This window comes from Nicrophorus vespilloides, unplaced genomic scaffold (genome assembly GCF_001412225.1).
Source record: "Nicrophorus vespilloides isolate i.1.1-1 unplaced genomic scaffold, Nicve_v1.0, whole genome shotgun sequence".
In the NCBI taxonomy this organism is placed as follows: domain Eukaryota; kingdom Metazoa; phylum Arthropoda; class Insecta; order Coleoptera; family Silphidae; genus Nicrophorus; species Nicrophorus vespilloides.
This window is the reverse complement of record NW_017100088.1, coordinates 1,775,588-1,792,794: the sequence shown is the minus strand read 5'-3', so window position 1 is coordinate 1,792,794 and position 17,207 is coordinate 1,775,588.

The window sequence follows — 17,207 nt, the reverse complement described above, 5'->3', positions numbered from 1 at the left end:
TGAGCAAACGGGCGTCCAACATACAATTGGTTAACGCTCTCGTCATACGCCTCCCATTCAATCTCGTTCTATTCATATATATTTTCTTACTAATTATTATTTTTATTATTTATATGATCTTATCTTTCATCATAATTACATAATGAATACCGAAATTATCAACTAAGTAAACACTAAGCCGGCCGCGATCACGGTTAACCCGTATTATTAATTATTGCAATCAACATTATTATATTTATTATTAGTTGGCAGTAAAATATGATATAGAAAAAAAACAGTTAAAATTTGTATAAAGTGCATTTTGATTAACTAGTTACATTTCGTATAACGAGTTACGAGGAGAAGAAAAGTCCCGGATTGTGCGCCTGCTATTGTGTCCATCTATTATTATAATATATAAACAAGCTATGTACCCTTTTTAATATAAACAAATTTTAAAAGTATATTCTCCCTCCGTGACCCCGGATTGATACAAGTATTATAAACAAATGTAAACTCACTTCACCGTGTGCAAATGGGAAAACAGTTCCTGGTCTTATTAGTCATTCTAGTTGAATCTTAGTATATTTTGTGATCATAGGGATTAGCAAATTTATGTTCAGACATGTTATTTGTGACTTTTTTTGTGCAAAATTAAATAACACTTGAATATCTCCGAAAAGCAAAATTATGAAAAATCGAAAACAAGTTATACTTTTTTCTCTTTTCTTCGTATTTCACATTAGTTTATATGTGAAAAGTATTTTACCATATGAGTATTTCACTAAACGAGTAAAAGTAAAAAAAATTTGAAACGGATTATACTAGTTAAACGAGGTTCCACTGTATAAGAAATAGAGAAATTATAATGTTATGTTAATGCAATTGTATTATCTCAAATAAATTTAGTAAATGTATATACCCATTATTTATATATATTAATATTATTTTTTTAACTTCATAAAGGCATATAATAATTTAATTACGTAAAAATGACAAATTTTCATTTTAGATAATAAATGAATATAATTTAAATAATTAAAATATTAATAATATTAACCCTTTAAGCCTAGTGATTCCAAATGCACTCATTATCTTCTGTTAGCAGCAAATAATGTGAATTGAAGCTATATGTATTTTTAATAGTAGGTAATGTTGAATAATAAAAAAACAAATTTTTGGAAAAAAAAAATGGGCTGGAAAGGGATTATATTCAATTATTTTTGATATATCTTTCTCATTTTGGCTATTACATTAATATTATTAATTAATACATATTGTTATGAGAAATATTTTAATATATATACAAAACCAATGTTTGAAACCTCATAAAATGTTGGGTAGTTTCTACCTGTAAGTTGATCTCCAATCGGAAGGAGCTGAAACTGAAAAGGTTCCGCCTCAAAAATATTTTACTACTTTCATGCGGAAAAGTCACGTTTTACAGTGAATCCAAAATATTTCCTTTTGCGAAGTGAAAGTGAGGTTTTACTCTTAGTGAAATAACATAATCCGGGCTCATAAATTGTGCTCTTTCATCTAGGCATATATAAATACAGGAAAATTTCTTTGTAAAATTGCAAATTTTTGTGCACTTTAACAAAAAAATATTTGAAAAACTTATATGGGTTTGTTTATGATTGACCGGCACTTTTAACTACAAATATTTCAATAGATTTTCTTCGTAAAATAACAATAATGTGTCTACTACCAACAATTTAAGAACAAAATCTGGGCTCTTTTATCACTACTTGCGCCTTAAACCAGGAATATTTTAAAAGAATTTCTTTGTAAAATAGCAATAATTTTCGCACCACAATACTTTTTCGTTTTTAAATAACATGGGGGACGTTTATGATGCTTTAAAATAAGTATTTGAAAATAGTTTTTTTTTCTTAAAATTGCAATAATTTATGTTCACTCACATAAACAACAATTACAAATAATAATCCGGGGTCGTTTATGATTACCGTCGCTTTAAACTTGGAAAAGAATTTTTAAAAAATTCCATGTAAAATAACAATAATTTTTGTACCACAATACTTTTTCGTTTTATGATGCTTTAAACTACTTATTTAAAAAAAAATTCAAAATTGCAATAATTTATGTGAACTCACAAATAACAATTACAAATAATAATCCGGTGTCGTTTATGATTACCGTCGCTTTAAACCAGGAATACTTTAAAAGAATTTCCATGTAAAATAGCAATAATTTTCGTACCACAATACTTTTTCGTTTTTAAATAATATGGGGGTCGTATGTGATGTTTTAAACTAAGTAATTGAAAATATAATATAAATAATTGAAAATATAAACCTAGAATACTTTATAAGAATTTCATTAAAACATAGCAATAATTTTCGTACCACAATATATTTTCATTTATGATATTTTTAACTATGATTTTTTTTTTCTAAAAATCCCAAAAATGTATGTTTCAATTTCAAAAACTAATCCGAGGTCCTTCATGATATTTGAAGAAAATATCTTTGTGTAATAGCAACACTTTTTTTAACACAATACTTTTATTTTTAAATCATTTTGGGGTGGTTTATGATTCTTTAAATAACGTATATTTAAATAGTTTTTTCTTTAAAAAATTGCAAGAATTTTTGTTAATTCGCATTAACAACAATTACAAAAATAATCCGGGGTCGCTATTGATTACTGGGGCATTAAACATTAATTTTGAAAGATTTCATTGTAAAATAGCAATAATTTTCGTACCACAATACATACAAACAATTTAAATAGATATTGTTTATAAAACTTCAATTTCCCCTGTTGAGAAATTGACTTGTATGGAAATGTTAAATTACGCTTTTTTTTTATATAGCTGTTTTGTATTTTGCATTATTATTAGAAATATTTTTTTGTATTAAAATACTTTTATTATGTAAATGATTTGGGGATTTTTGATTAAAGTATCAAAAAGTATTATTGATTCTCAAAATGTGGGTTGCAAAAAAATGACGATAGACGAAACGGTATGTTTTCTACGTTTTTCTACACATATCCATTTTTTTGGTGCAAAGGGGATCGCGGACCAAAAAGTTTGAGAAACACCTTTTTAAACTACAAATATTTAAATAATTTGTATATTTCAAAAAATAATCTGTAATTGTTTTCTTCTGTTGTCGTTTTAGTGTAATTGCTTAGTAAAATAACAATATTTTGTTGACAGTTTTTATGTATAAAAACTTGAATAATTTTAGTAATTAGCAAAAATATTTCAGCATCATTTTGTTTGTTTTGTATTATGTATTTGAAAAAAAATAATTTAAAAGTAACAAATTTTGTTGGGACATTATTGTACTTGTTTATGTAACAATAACTTTTATAGCTTAATTTTTTTTTGTAATAATTCTGGCAACATTTTTAAAACAAGAGGAACAAAAGTTAAATTAAAAGATCATGAATTTATTTACCATACTCTCCTTTTTTTGTATTTTATTTATTTTTTAACACTTAATCTATTAAAAAACATATACATTATAAGAAAATTAAAAACTAAAGTATATGTACATTAGTAGAAATTGTGAAAAAATTAGATTAGTTTGTTGAAGAAAAGCTTAATAATAACAAATATTTACATTTTTTGTACAAATTTGGGAAAGTCGGAGACTTATCGTGAATTGGATGCTTCCGGAAAACTTTCTTCATTTGTAATTTCCACAGAAATATCGGTATGTGTAGAAACAATTTCGGCTCCCGAAGGGGCTTCATCATAATTTAAGGGTGAAATATCCTCCTTGATATTAACAGATCTGTCGTCATCAACCAAGTTAAACAGATTCTAACCTATCCCGTTGGCCTGGCTCTTGGTGACTTCGTGGCTTTTGGCTTTTTAATGGTGGCATTTACGTATTTATTTACGTTACAAAATAATTGTATACAGTTGGACGGAGAACTTTCCTCTGCTCTGGATGGGCCATTGCAGAGGGACCTTGTGATTTTTTCTATCTCATTTCTAATATCACGCCTCAAAAGATAACTGAGCAATGGAACTAAAAATATTACATTATTCGAAGATTGTCCTGACGTCGCTAAGATTTTACTTACGAGTTTCTTTTCTGTCGGGTAAAAGTAAGGCCATTTTTAATTCATTATATCTGTCTACCAGACACTCTGTATGCTCGGGTGAGAAGGTGTAGGTGTCCGTGTAGGTGTAGTCACCAAAATCAATGTCTCTTATAAATTCACCATTGAAGATGAAGTCCTCAATACATGCTATATACAAAAAACATAATATTAATTAAAAGATTTGGAATTTTTAAACAATTTCTTTCTTACGTTCATTCGATCGATTCATGGTCTTCAAACTGCTGAAAATGCAAATAAAGTTCTAAATAGACGTTCGTAAATGACAGAATGCCTTATGGTATACGTCCTGAGCTTGAGCACTGGCACTGAGCTTTAAATTGGCAGAAGTTTGTATTACAGGTAGATCCACAGTTTTTGCACCTTGTCACTTTAACCTGACGATTCTAAATGACTTATAGTATAAGTCGTGAGCTTGAGCACTGGCAAAAATTTGGAGTTGGAATAGATAGACGCCCTTAAGCAACTTGCCAAGAAAACTTGAGGATTCTTAATGACTTATGATACAAGTGTTGAGCTTATATACTGGCAAAAGCTTGGAGTAGGGATAGATACACGCCCTTAGTAGCTGGTCAAGTGAAGTTTCCGGGAAAACTAGCAAATGTTTGAAATAGGGGCCTTACCGCATTTGTGCAGTAGGTGTGCGCTTAATGCCTCTTAAATTAAAGGGTATCCAAAGCGCCGAAAAAGAACGTTATGATTTTCTTAGTAGGGTAATAGGGGGCCTCTATGGTAGGGAGCCTCTAGGTCAGCAGTTTCCAACCTTTATGCTACTACGCCTCCCCGAAAAAAAAAAAATTCCGCGCCTTTTTCTTACCTTTTATTGTTTTAATAGATTAAATAATATAGACACGTTTAATTTATTTGAAGATATTATGGTATAAAAATTAATTTATTAAAAAATTTCGGCGCCTCCCCTGGCAAGAGTTCGCGCCTCCCAGTTTGGAAACCGCTGCTCTAGGTAGTGTGTCGATAGACATTCGAAAAAACAAATTTTTCATTATTGTGTTGGTTGGTCTATTTTTAATACAATATATAAACAAACAATGTATAAAACACATCCACTAAGTCTCTTTGAATATTCTGAATACTTTTTTCAAATATACAAATAAATAATAAACAAAACCATCCACGCCGAATTCCGTGAGAATGCTTAATTATCAATATAAATAAAGTCCTACTTCCAATCACTACTCACACTCACAACTATAATAATAAGAATTTATTTCGATAATGGATTATGTATTTAAAATTTATCTCAGATGAATATAGTCGTATCAAGAACCTCAAAATAACCATATATCTTTAGCAGAAGATTACGTTTTAATAACAAAGTTGTTGGTGCGTGTGTTTTATATTTTCTATTGTATGATTTATGTATGTAAGATTTATTATATATACTAAGTATCTATACGCCCCCAATTATCAGCGATTATCAGAAATAAATATTAATAGAACATTTCTATTCCAGCTTCATTAACATGTGCAGCAAAATAGCAAATCCTGTAAGATTTTTTTTTAAATTGATAAAGTTGCAAACAAATGTGTTTGTCAAATAGAAAAATAGTGTATTTCCCCAATAAACGGAAACCACGCCGCAAACTTCGAACGCTTAATATATACGTATTCATCACGCCGAATATGAAGAACTTCAAAAAAAATAATCTCTCAAACAACGACCGATTAAAAAAAGAAAATTTGAAATAGAACAAACTGAAATGAAAATAACTAAAAAAGATATTATTGTAAATATGACCAAAGCAATATTACAAAATGCATGTGTTGACCTAGTCACTAATTAAGATTTATTTCTTTGTATTTTCAATGTTATAATTGAAAACAATAATAAGAAGAGAATTTGGTAAAAAAATTAAACCAAAACGTACATTTAGTTTCGTACATTCATGTATATAAACTTGAATAAATTTAGTAAGTACATTATTGTATTTGTTTATGTAACATTAATTTTTATTCTTTAATTTTTGTTTTGTAATAATTCAAGCAACATCTTTAAAACAAGATTAATAAAGGTTAAATTAAAAGATCACGAATTGTTTTCCCCCTCTCTCGTTTTTTATGTATTTTATTTTTTTTAACACTTAATCATTATTAACAAACTTATACATTATAAGAAAATTAAAACTAAAGTATATGTACATTAGTAGAAGTAGTAAAAAAATAGATTAGTTTGTTGAAGAAAAGCTTCATAATAAAAAATATTTACATTTTTTGTACAAATTTGCGAAAGTCGGAGACTTATTCTGAATTAGATGCTACAGGAACACTTTCTTCACTTGCAATATGCACAGAATCTGTAGAAACACCTTCGACTCCTGAAGTGGCTTCATCATAATTTATAGGTGAAATGCCCTCGTTGGTGTTAACAGAACTGTCGTCATCAAACACGTATAAACTCAAACAGATTTTAATCTCTCCTGATGACCTGGCTCTTGGTGACTTTGTGGCTTTTGGCTTTTTAGAGATGGTGGCCTTGGTGTCGTTCTTGGTGTCCCTCTTTACATTGCAAAGTGGTTGTATACTCTTGGACCACGGAGGACTTTCCACTACTCTAGTTGGGCCTCTGCGGAGGGCCTCCGAAATATATTCCATTTCCTCCATTTCAAAATATTTTTGAACACTGGAACTGAAAATATTACATTATTCGAAGATTTTCCTGACGTCGCTAAGATTTTACTTACGAGTTTTTCTTCTGTCGGGTATATGTAAAGACCTTTGGAGCTCAAAATATTTGTCTATCAGTGACTGTTTTAGCTCTGTCTCGGTGGGGCAGGTACCTGGCTGCCCATAGTACTCACAATAAATAATATCTTGGATATATTCGTCATTGTAGACGAAGTTCTCAATTGATGCTATACAGACAAAGAAGATAATATTAATTAAATGATTTGAATTTCTTTAACAATTTGTATTCTTACGCTCATCGAGTCCATGTTTTTCCTACTGTTGAGAATGCCAATAAAAAATATTAGGTAAAATTCTTGACGTTTCTCAATGACCGAATGCCTTATGGTGCCTTATGCCTTATCAAGAAATCGATAATACAAGTTCTTAGCTTAACTACTGGCAAAAGTATGTAGTAGGGACAGATGCACGCCTTTAGCAACTTATCAAGTAATCTTGGCTGAATGAATGTTAAGCCGTACAAATGCTGTGTATAATTTTGAGTAGATTCACGCTCTTTTTTTTCCCTTATGTATTTTTTCAAAGATAAATTTCAATATATTTCAAGCTATATTTTCAAATTAATAAGAAAAGACAAAAACAATTTTAAAAAAAATGTTTATAGTTTAAAATTGTATTAATCATAAAATTGAAACTACAAAACATAATAATAATTAGTATGGATAAACTTACTCTCAGCAGCCATGTGTAGCAATTGTTACTTCTACAAATAAATACTTTGTATGTATAAATATTATTAGATAATATTAGTTTAGCTTTTAGTTAAGTTAACAAGTTAATTTTCATAAATCTAACAATTATTATTTTAACAATTATACATAAATAAATGGAAAAAGAATACACATTTTAACGGTAGTATATGAAAATTTAACAATTCAATATAATATTTAAGAAATTTGTAGAAAATACTTTCAGTTTAATAATGTGAAATAAGACTCTATTTATTATTAGCATACAAAGATCGAAGTTTTATTACTTATATATTTTCTATTTTGACCGAAAACCATTTTCCACCTTCCTGACAATAAACTGGCAAATTACGAAGAAATATTTCATTTCCAGGTTCATTATATATTTTAATAAATTATAAACATAATGTATTGTAAATAATGAATAATATACTAAAATTATGTAGTAAAATTAACATTTTGGTTACTACTTAATATTTCATAGTTTTAACATATAGTATCATTGCGAGAATTCCTCGACAGATACTCAAACAATATTTTTAAGAATCTCACTTATAATTATTACTATAATAACAATTAAAAATAATATAATTTATTGCAACAAACTACCAAGATATAAACTTTATTCAAGATATTGCAATATTTTATTTGCTTTTCATTTTATTTTCTTCATAAACATTAATTTAAAACTTTATGCAACCGGACCGGACTATAAGACAAATTAAAATAGTTGCATTATTTTGTTGGCAATAATATTTTTGTATAAATATTTTAGTATTTAAATTGTTTCTTAGTTTCTGAGTTAATGAGAATACACGTAGAGCACTACCATTGGAGCGTTTCTCCGCCAATTCAGTGAGTGATCAAACGGGCGTCAAAAATCCAATTGGTTAACGCTCTCGTCATACGCCTCCCATTCAATCTCTTTTTATTCATATTTATTTTCTTACTAATTATTATTTATATGATCTTTTATCATGATTACAGGTAGTACCGAAATTATCAACTAAGTAAACATTAATTATTACAGTGGATCCTCGCTTAACGAGTTTAATCCGTTCTAAAATTTCCAGATGTTTACTCGTATAGTAAAGTACTCGTATAGTGAAATACGTTTTCCCATATAAACTGAATTACGATAATGCGTTCCATACCGGAGAAAAAAATGTATAACTTAGTCTCGATTTTTCATGATTTTGATTTCATAACTATAGTTATTTTTATTCTTTGCTTTTTATTCGGAGACATGCAAGTGCTATTAAATTTTGCACAAAAAAAAATCACAAAAAACATGTCTGATCACAAGTTTGGAAATTTTGTGATCACAAACAACTCTAAGATGCAACTAGAATGACCACTAACACCAGGAACTGTTTTCCAATTCACACACGGTGAAGTGTCTATATTATATTACTTGTATCAATTCGGGGACTTGGTGGAGGTCTTTTTATACTTTTAATATTTGTTTATAGAAAAAAACGTACATTATATTTGCAAAGAATAGTTCGCTTTAAACAAAGATGACAAAGAAAATCGACGGGCCGCGGTAAAATTATCAAAATGATTCTCAAAATGTGGGTTGGGAAAATACGGACCAAAAAGTTTGAGAAACACTGCTTTAAACTACAAATATTTAAATAATGTGTATACTTTGACAACATTTTTCAAAAAATAATCTGCTTAGTAAAATAGCAATATTTTGTTGACAGTTTTGTCGTTAATTATATTAAAATGAGAAAACTCAGTATAGTAAACATAATAAATCATTTGGAAAGGGTTTTGGTAAACATACGTCTAAGAAATTTTTGATAACAAAAAAGGTTGTCTTAATTTTTTTTTAATTACGTGTTTATATTTTCCATATTTTCTATTCTTATACTTTTTTAAATTATGAAAATTGTAATTAATAAAATAAATATTAGTGATGAACATATGATTTTATAATTATAATATAATTATGATCACTATGTCAAAATCCCGACTACCATAATCACGACAATCAAAATCCCGACTATATCGAAATCTTTGAGCCAGCCGGATTTCGATAAACTCGGGATTTCAAACATCGGGATTTCGATAGACGAGATTTCGGTTGTCGGGCTTGCGATTGCCACCGGAGTGGTAAGTATGTAAGTATCTTAAGTGTTTGTCGAAAAATTCACGAAAAACTGAATAAACCCAAATAAATGTATCTAATTTACAAAAAACCAATGAACATAATTATATTTTAGTCTTCCAAAAAAGTTTGGCACAAAAATGGCTAAAAATGAAACTTCCGCAATTACAACTGAGCTTAGTCCCTTCGAATCGGGAGCATCTAATTTTATATCTTTTATATACAGCTGATATGCCAACACCAGATATTATTGATTGCATCTCGACAACTTCAAGAAGAAGAGATATAGTTTAGGAAATGGCGAATTGGTATAAACTCGAAGACAGCACGTTGGCTCGTTGGAAAGGTGAGACATTCAGCTTTCATATGAATGGTAAGGGTCTATATCGCAAGCCCGACAACCGAAAGACCGTCTATTAAAATCCCGAAGTTCGAAATCCCGAGTGTATCGAAATCCCGACGCTTGAAATCTCGATTATATTTTGACATAGATGGGATTTCGAACGTCCCGTGTAAATTAAATACATATTTTAGTGACTTTTATTAATTATCTTTTTATCTATTATTTAGTTCCTGGATTTGTCCGGTTTCATACAATCCGGGATATTGATGAACTATATCCGATTTGAAAATTTTATAAAACAAATCTCAATTTTAATTAAGCAAAGTTAGTACTCAAAGTTACTTTTTTTATACATAAATGATCGATTTTTTTCCTATATATATCAAGTGGATCTATACCAAATTCCCGACATAGTGGAAATCCCATCAAACATAATCCCAACAATGTTAAAATATCGACACTAAAAATCCCGACATTTGAAATCTCGGTGGAATTTTTATTATCTATATTTCAGATATATTCATTTTTGCAAATCTTGAGAAATAGTTAATATAAGTTCAGACGTAGATTCAACACTAAATAGTAACGCAGTTATGTAATAACGCTTATTTTTTAATTTATATTTTTTATTATTTGATATTGACGAAAAAAAATAAAAGCAGTGATTCCCAAAGTGCGCGCTGCAGCGAACCTGGGAGGCGGTAGAAACATTAATACATATATATTTCCGTATAATTTTTAAAGAAATAATATGCAGGGGGCGCCGAGTAATATTTTTTTTTGGGAAGGGAAAAGTTTGGGAACCACTGGTTTAAAGCCAGGGTTCCCAAACTTTTTCTGTTTGCCTTAATACATCATATTTTTTCCGTGACACCCCAATTCAATACATTGTTTTATATCAGGGTGCACTTTATATTATATCAAAATTTTCGCGAGGGTCTTGCAGCACAGTTTGGGAACTCGATTGTCGAAATTTTGATTTATCTTATTTTTATTTAGTTTCTGTATTAATCTGGTTGCATACAGTCCAGTATTATACTTAATTGAATATGAATTAAAATTTATCCAAATTTAATTATTTAGATAAATAATTTTGGATTTATATTTATATTAAATATTAAATATTGTAAAATTAAATTTTTTGCTTTCATATTTCATATTAAAGCAATGGAAATATTAAGTTTCTAAAAGGGTCAGCAAAGTACCTACTCCCACCACTTTCTAAACCCTATTTAAGCAGGGGTAAGGTTGAAAGTCCTCAGCAGTGCTCAGTTACTTCATCATCACCATGGATTCTACATCTGATTTAAGTAAGTCAAAATTTAATATTTCTAACATTGTCATACCTACTTTTCAAACTTTTATATAAGATTCCTTTGTTCATCCACTTTTTCAATTCACTCCAAACGAGTCCCACACGTGGGTTCCAAACTTTAATAAAAAATAAGTTTGTTAATATTTATATGAACGAGAGTTGAAAACATGAACTGGACAAAAGAAAAAATAAACCAAACTCTTATTTCATATATCGCACATGTTACAGATCAAGCAAAACCATCCTCTGCAATTCGCGACAATTTCGATGCCGATTTAAGTAAGTTTTTACCATTTGAAAATTAACTTTATGTAATATTTTCATAAATAACTTCATTTTCAGTTTCCTCTTTAGAAATTGACAAATTGCAACTATCTGATGCTAATCATGATAACGACGATGGAATTATAGAAATCAATGAAGTTGAAGAACTTCAACTATCTAATACTGATCATACCAACGACGATGGTATTATAGAAAACAATGAAGTTGAAGAAATTGTACAACCTGACGATAATTATGCCAACGAGGATGAAATTATAGAAAACAATGAAGTTGAAGAACTTCAACTATCTAATACTGATCATACCAATGACGATGGTATTATAGAAAACAATGAAGTTGAAGAAATTATACTACCTGACGCAAATTATGCTAACGAGGATGAAATTATAGAAAACGATGAAGTTCAAGAATTTATACTATCCCACGCTAGTCATGCCAACGACGATGGAAATATAGATAATTATATCCTAAACTTCAACTTTTATGGAAACGATTATGGATTTTTTAATCGTCTTCAGATAGACGTTTTACAAATTGTTGATCCACCTGAAGCTTCCCATAATATAATTTGGAGTATTTGAAGTATTTCATTCTAATGAACTTGTTGCCAGTTAAGTTTAACGATTAACACATTTTTTATTTTGAATTAACATTAGTTGATAAGGACAACAAAAAGTAAACAAAATTCATATTTGTTATTAATAATTTTCATTACATTCACTTACCGCCAAATTTCATTTAATTATTGTATGGTTTGAATAATAAAAATTACATTGTACATCTTCTAATTGTATTTTATGGAATAACATTTTAATAAATATAAATCTACATTTAAGGCAAAAAAAAAATTATTAATTGTTACTACTAATTCAAGTATAAAACATTAAAACCTAAAGTTTTATATTTGGTGATAATTTGTTAAATTTACTAATTATTATATTTAATCCTATTCATTATTAATACATGAATGAATCTACATCATCGATCGCATTGATCAAGATCGTTCAGTTCAAAATGGAAACGTGTGGTAACAAAACTAATGTTTCTTTCTCTGCTTCGATTTGTCCACATTCACCAATGAAATTAAATCATTTTTGTGTTTGTGTTTATTAAAATATTTACATTCCAATTTTCTATTTTATTATTTAATTCATGTTAAAATAAAAATATATGTAAAAGTTTGCAAATAAAGTTAAATTTTGTGAAATTTTAAATACTCCATTTTTTTTTTGTTCACATTTTAACATAACAAGAACAGTTTTTGTTATTTAATAAATAAGTATGTGGTGTTTCGGATCTATATCGAAATCCCGGTATAGATTTGATTTCCGACATTTGAAACCACGACAGTATCAAAATCCCGACAGTCTAAATCAAATAATATTGAGTCTGTCGGGATTATGGTTGTTGGGATTTTTATGGTCAGGATTTCGGTTGTCACCGGTCACTTAAGCCTCTTATTATAAGGTCCGTCTCCAGTCATGCTTTGTGCAGCCCCTTTCAGCCCGAAGCAGGGAAATACCAGGAAAAAAGGACCAGGAAATTAGGAAACACGGTACCGCCTTTTAAGAGTTTATTAGGGATGGAGCACTGGTATAGTCAGTCTTTTGTCGCGCGCACGGTATTCTGTAAAGTTCTCCGTACTACAATTTCTCTGTACCGTCTCTCCTTTGTTATATTTATAAATATGCTTGTATATTTCTGTATTTCTATCTCCAAAGATTCTTCTCTTTTCCAGGTAGCAGGAGCATTTAGTTCAAAACAAGAAATTAGTAACTTAATAAAAAAAACATTTTTTCTTTCATTTGAAACAATTCATTGCTTACATAATTACTTAATTTATTCATTTTGACGGAATATTGTCTATATTTCTTATGAACATTTTAAAGTTCATAAGTTCACAACATTAATTATTTTCTTAGTTTTTATATCTCAATTAAAAACTGAAAAGCTCAAAGAGCAAAAAAAAGACAGTGAATCAATTTATTATCATATTTTATTAGAATAGAAACTGAAAAGATGTAGATTCACATTTGAAACATTAAATATAACAAGAGTTTTTTATATTATTTGTATGATTTTTTACAATGTACTGAAACTATAAGAAGAATGTAGTGAATTGTGAATATTTTGATAATTAGTTCTATAATAGGTAATATTTTATATAATTCTTACAATACTATTTTTTTTGTAATATTTAAATAATAAACGAAAAATTAATCTGTAAAGGATATCAATATTAAAATGAAAATTATTTAATTACTTATACAATTAATTATTGCAAATAAATTAAAACAGCAATGCCTCGCATAGTGCTGTTTATTTTTATGCAGTTCTTAATGGGGTGGCGTTTCAAATATTGGCGGAACTTGCACTATGTGAGGTTTTCTGTTTTAATTTATGTATTTAATCATCAAATTAAATTTTCATTTAATCACTTTCTTCAGTAATCCATATAGGTGGAAATGGAAATGGAATGTCATTGTCTATTCGACGCCAAGCAGCATGCAATTCTTCTAAAGAATCACAAGAATCACTATCGTCATCGCTCGAATTATCACTTTTCTGCAAAACATTAATGTCACTTGTCCCAGCAGAAGTTCTGTTATTTTGCTCAGATGAATTTAACTCGTTTTCCACGACTACTGTCGAAGACTCCAACTCCAAAGGCGCGTCGTAATAATCCATTGACTCTAAGGATGCGTAAGATGAATTCGAAGTCTCTGACATATCACTTTCTTCGAGTGCTGAAGCCAACATTTCTATGAGATAATCCGAAGACTCTTGAGTCGCTGCTATATCCCTAACCTCGACTGCAGTTGATGGTAACTCTAATAATTCATATGAATCCGAAGACGCTGTTCCTGCAGTTACCTCGACTGCAGATGGAGGTAACTCCAAAAGTACATATGATTCCGAAGACTCTGTAGACGCTGTCACTTGACTTACCTCGACTGCAGATGGAGGAAACTCCAAAAACTCGTATGAATCCGAAGACTCGGATGACGAACGTTCGACGAATACAATAGAATGGTCCATGTCGAATATAAGCTTTGAATAGTAATGACCATTTTCCAAACTCAACCCTGCTATATATGCTTGGCTATAGAGAGTGGTGGGAGTTTTCACCGCTTCTTAGAAATATTTTAACAGCACAAATACTATGGTCGACTGTTCGATTCCCAAAAACCAACAAAAATTTGTAGGGGCCGATAAACCCGAAAGGGGTAAAAATAAGGCCAAAAAAATAAATTGATTTTACTTATATATATATCAAAATGAAGACGTGCTCAATTTCCATATAAACTATAAACTAACAAACAAATTGTTTATAAATATTCATGATATTCGTATTAATATAATAATTCCAAGAAACAAGATCTCTTTGCATACGCATTTGTCGTATTGAGAAGAGCAAAGTTCAATTCACAAGCAAATTTAAAATGGAACCTAATTACAATTCAAGTAAAATATTTTTAATGAACACTTTAATTTTTTTATCAGGTATCAATTTTGATTGCAGACTTACTACACTCGAATATGGGTGCCAAATTTCAATGCGATGAAGCAATACGATGAATACAGCCAGAGATTCGTTAACGATTATAGGAGAAATAAGCAGAAATTGAACGAAAAAAATTAAATGGAGAAAGATGAGCTTAAGACAAATTTTACTGATGATTTCGAATTTCTTCAATCAAAATTTGTTGATAGTTTAGTTATCACAATAAAGTAGAAGTATCTGTAGTTAATAGTAAACAGATAATTCTGCATTAATGATTTTTTTCGATTTATCCTTTGCTAAGGTTGAGAAAAGTAATAATACTTCTGATGAAGATAGTAATTTTTTTTGAATAATTATGTAAACCATATTCTATATAAAAAGACAGTAAAAAGTAGCGATGAATCTGAGAAAAATGATAATTTATCTTTTGATTTGAATAATAACACCATAACCCGATACATTTTAGTGTAAATAATTAATATTATTACTTTAATTTCGATATTTTTAATTTACATTTTTTTTCGTTACTTTGGTTTTATAATGTTTATTTCTTTAGAATTTATTTTTATTTTGAATAAATATTTATGTTATGTTGTCATTTCTAACAAATAATTTTATTAAATCTTTACCATTTTTTTCCTCAAGTTTAAATTTCTTAAGTCTAAATCGACATTAAGCTTGAAAGTACAACAATTATAAGATTTAAAAATAAATACTGATAGCCTTTCTTTATTTATTCATTCATTATATAACATTATAAAATAATTGCAAATATTAACAATATGTAGTATAGGAGTCACACAAACAAATACGAAATTAAAACATATTTATTTTCATAAAATAAAAAAATAGTCGAATGTTAGAAGAGGCTATTCACCATAGTCTTTCCGCCTATGAGAAGTTTTTTCATATAATAAGTAATAGATGAGTTTTCTTTTTATCCTTAGACTAAGATTGTTCACTGAGATTCGATTTATATAAAAATGAGAAAAAAAGAGATTAAATTTATATGAAAATTAGAATTAAATTAAGTCCGAATAGAAAAATAATTGTTGCTTTCAATTAATAAATTTCTCAAATAGACAAAATTTATTTGCAATTTTTTGTTATTATTGTATTCTGTATCTAATTTTTAGCAATTTTCACATTCTCACGTTTCATTATTATAAAAGTTCCAATGCAACAACTGATGTACGTACAATTTCAGCGAGATTCAAAAATTTGGATTTAGACAGATCAAAAAGGTTGGCAGCCGCTGATTTAAATCATTCAACTAACATTATTAATTTTTAATTACACTGTAAAGTTTCTATTAAAAAAAAACATATCAATCATAGTTGAAAATGTAGAATGTTTTTTTGTATAAATTTTATATATTCCTGTATTTTTTGGAGAAATCTTTGGCAATCTAGTTTTGAATCAGCACAGTCTATAACTATATAAAGAAAAAAGTAATTATTGTTATTTGCTAAAAGTTCGAAAGTCGATGAGAATGATTTGAAAGAGTAGAATGTAAAAACTAAATTTGTTTGTAATCAATTGAAATTCAATTTGGGCAAAAAGAAATGTATTTTATTTCTAAAAATAAAATCAAGTTTTCTAAATAATCATCAAATATAATGTATCATGTAAAATAAAAACTTATAATTCGTTTTTATGTTTATTAATAATAGAAATTTATTTTTTTTCAATTAACTAAAAAGAAATAATTTATTCTAAGATTTTATTTGAAATTTCTACTCCTACATTTATTATTACAACTTATTTCTATAAATAATCAATAAAATAAATAAATAATATTCATTTTCATTCATCGTACATAATCAAATATTATAATTAAAAATAATGCTATTTCACAAAGAAATTCTCTTCAAATATTCCTAGTTTAAAGATAAATAAATCATCCAGGATCCCGGATTAGTTTTTCAATTTGAAACATACATTTTGGTGATTTTCAGAAAAAAAATATTCGTAGTTTAAAAGATCATAAACGTCCCCCAAATGATTTACAATAGAAAATGTGTTGTAGTATGACAGTTATTGTTATTTTACAAAGAAAATTACGAAAATTTCTGCTATTTTACAAAAAAAAATCTGTTAAAATATTCTTAGTTCAAAGCGCCATAAACGACCCCGGATTGTATTTTTAATTTGTTGCTAGTTATTGC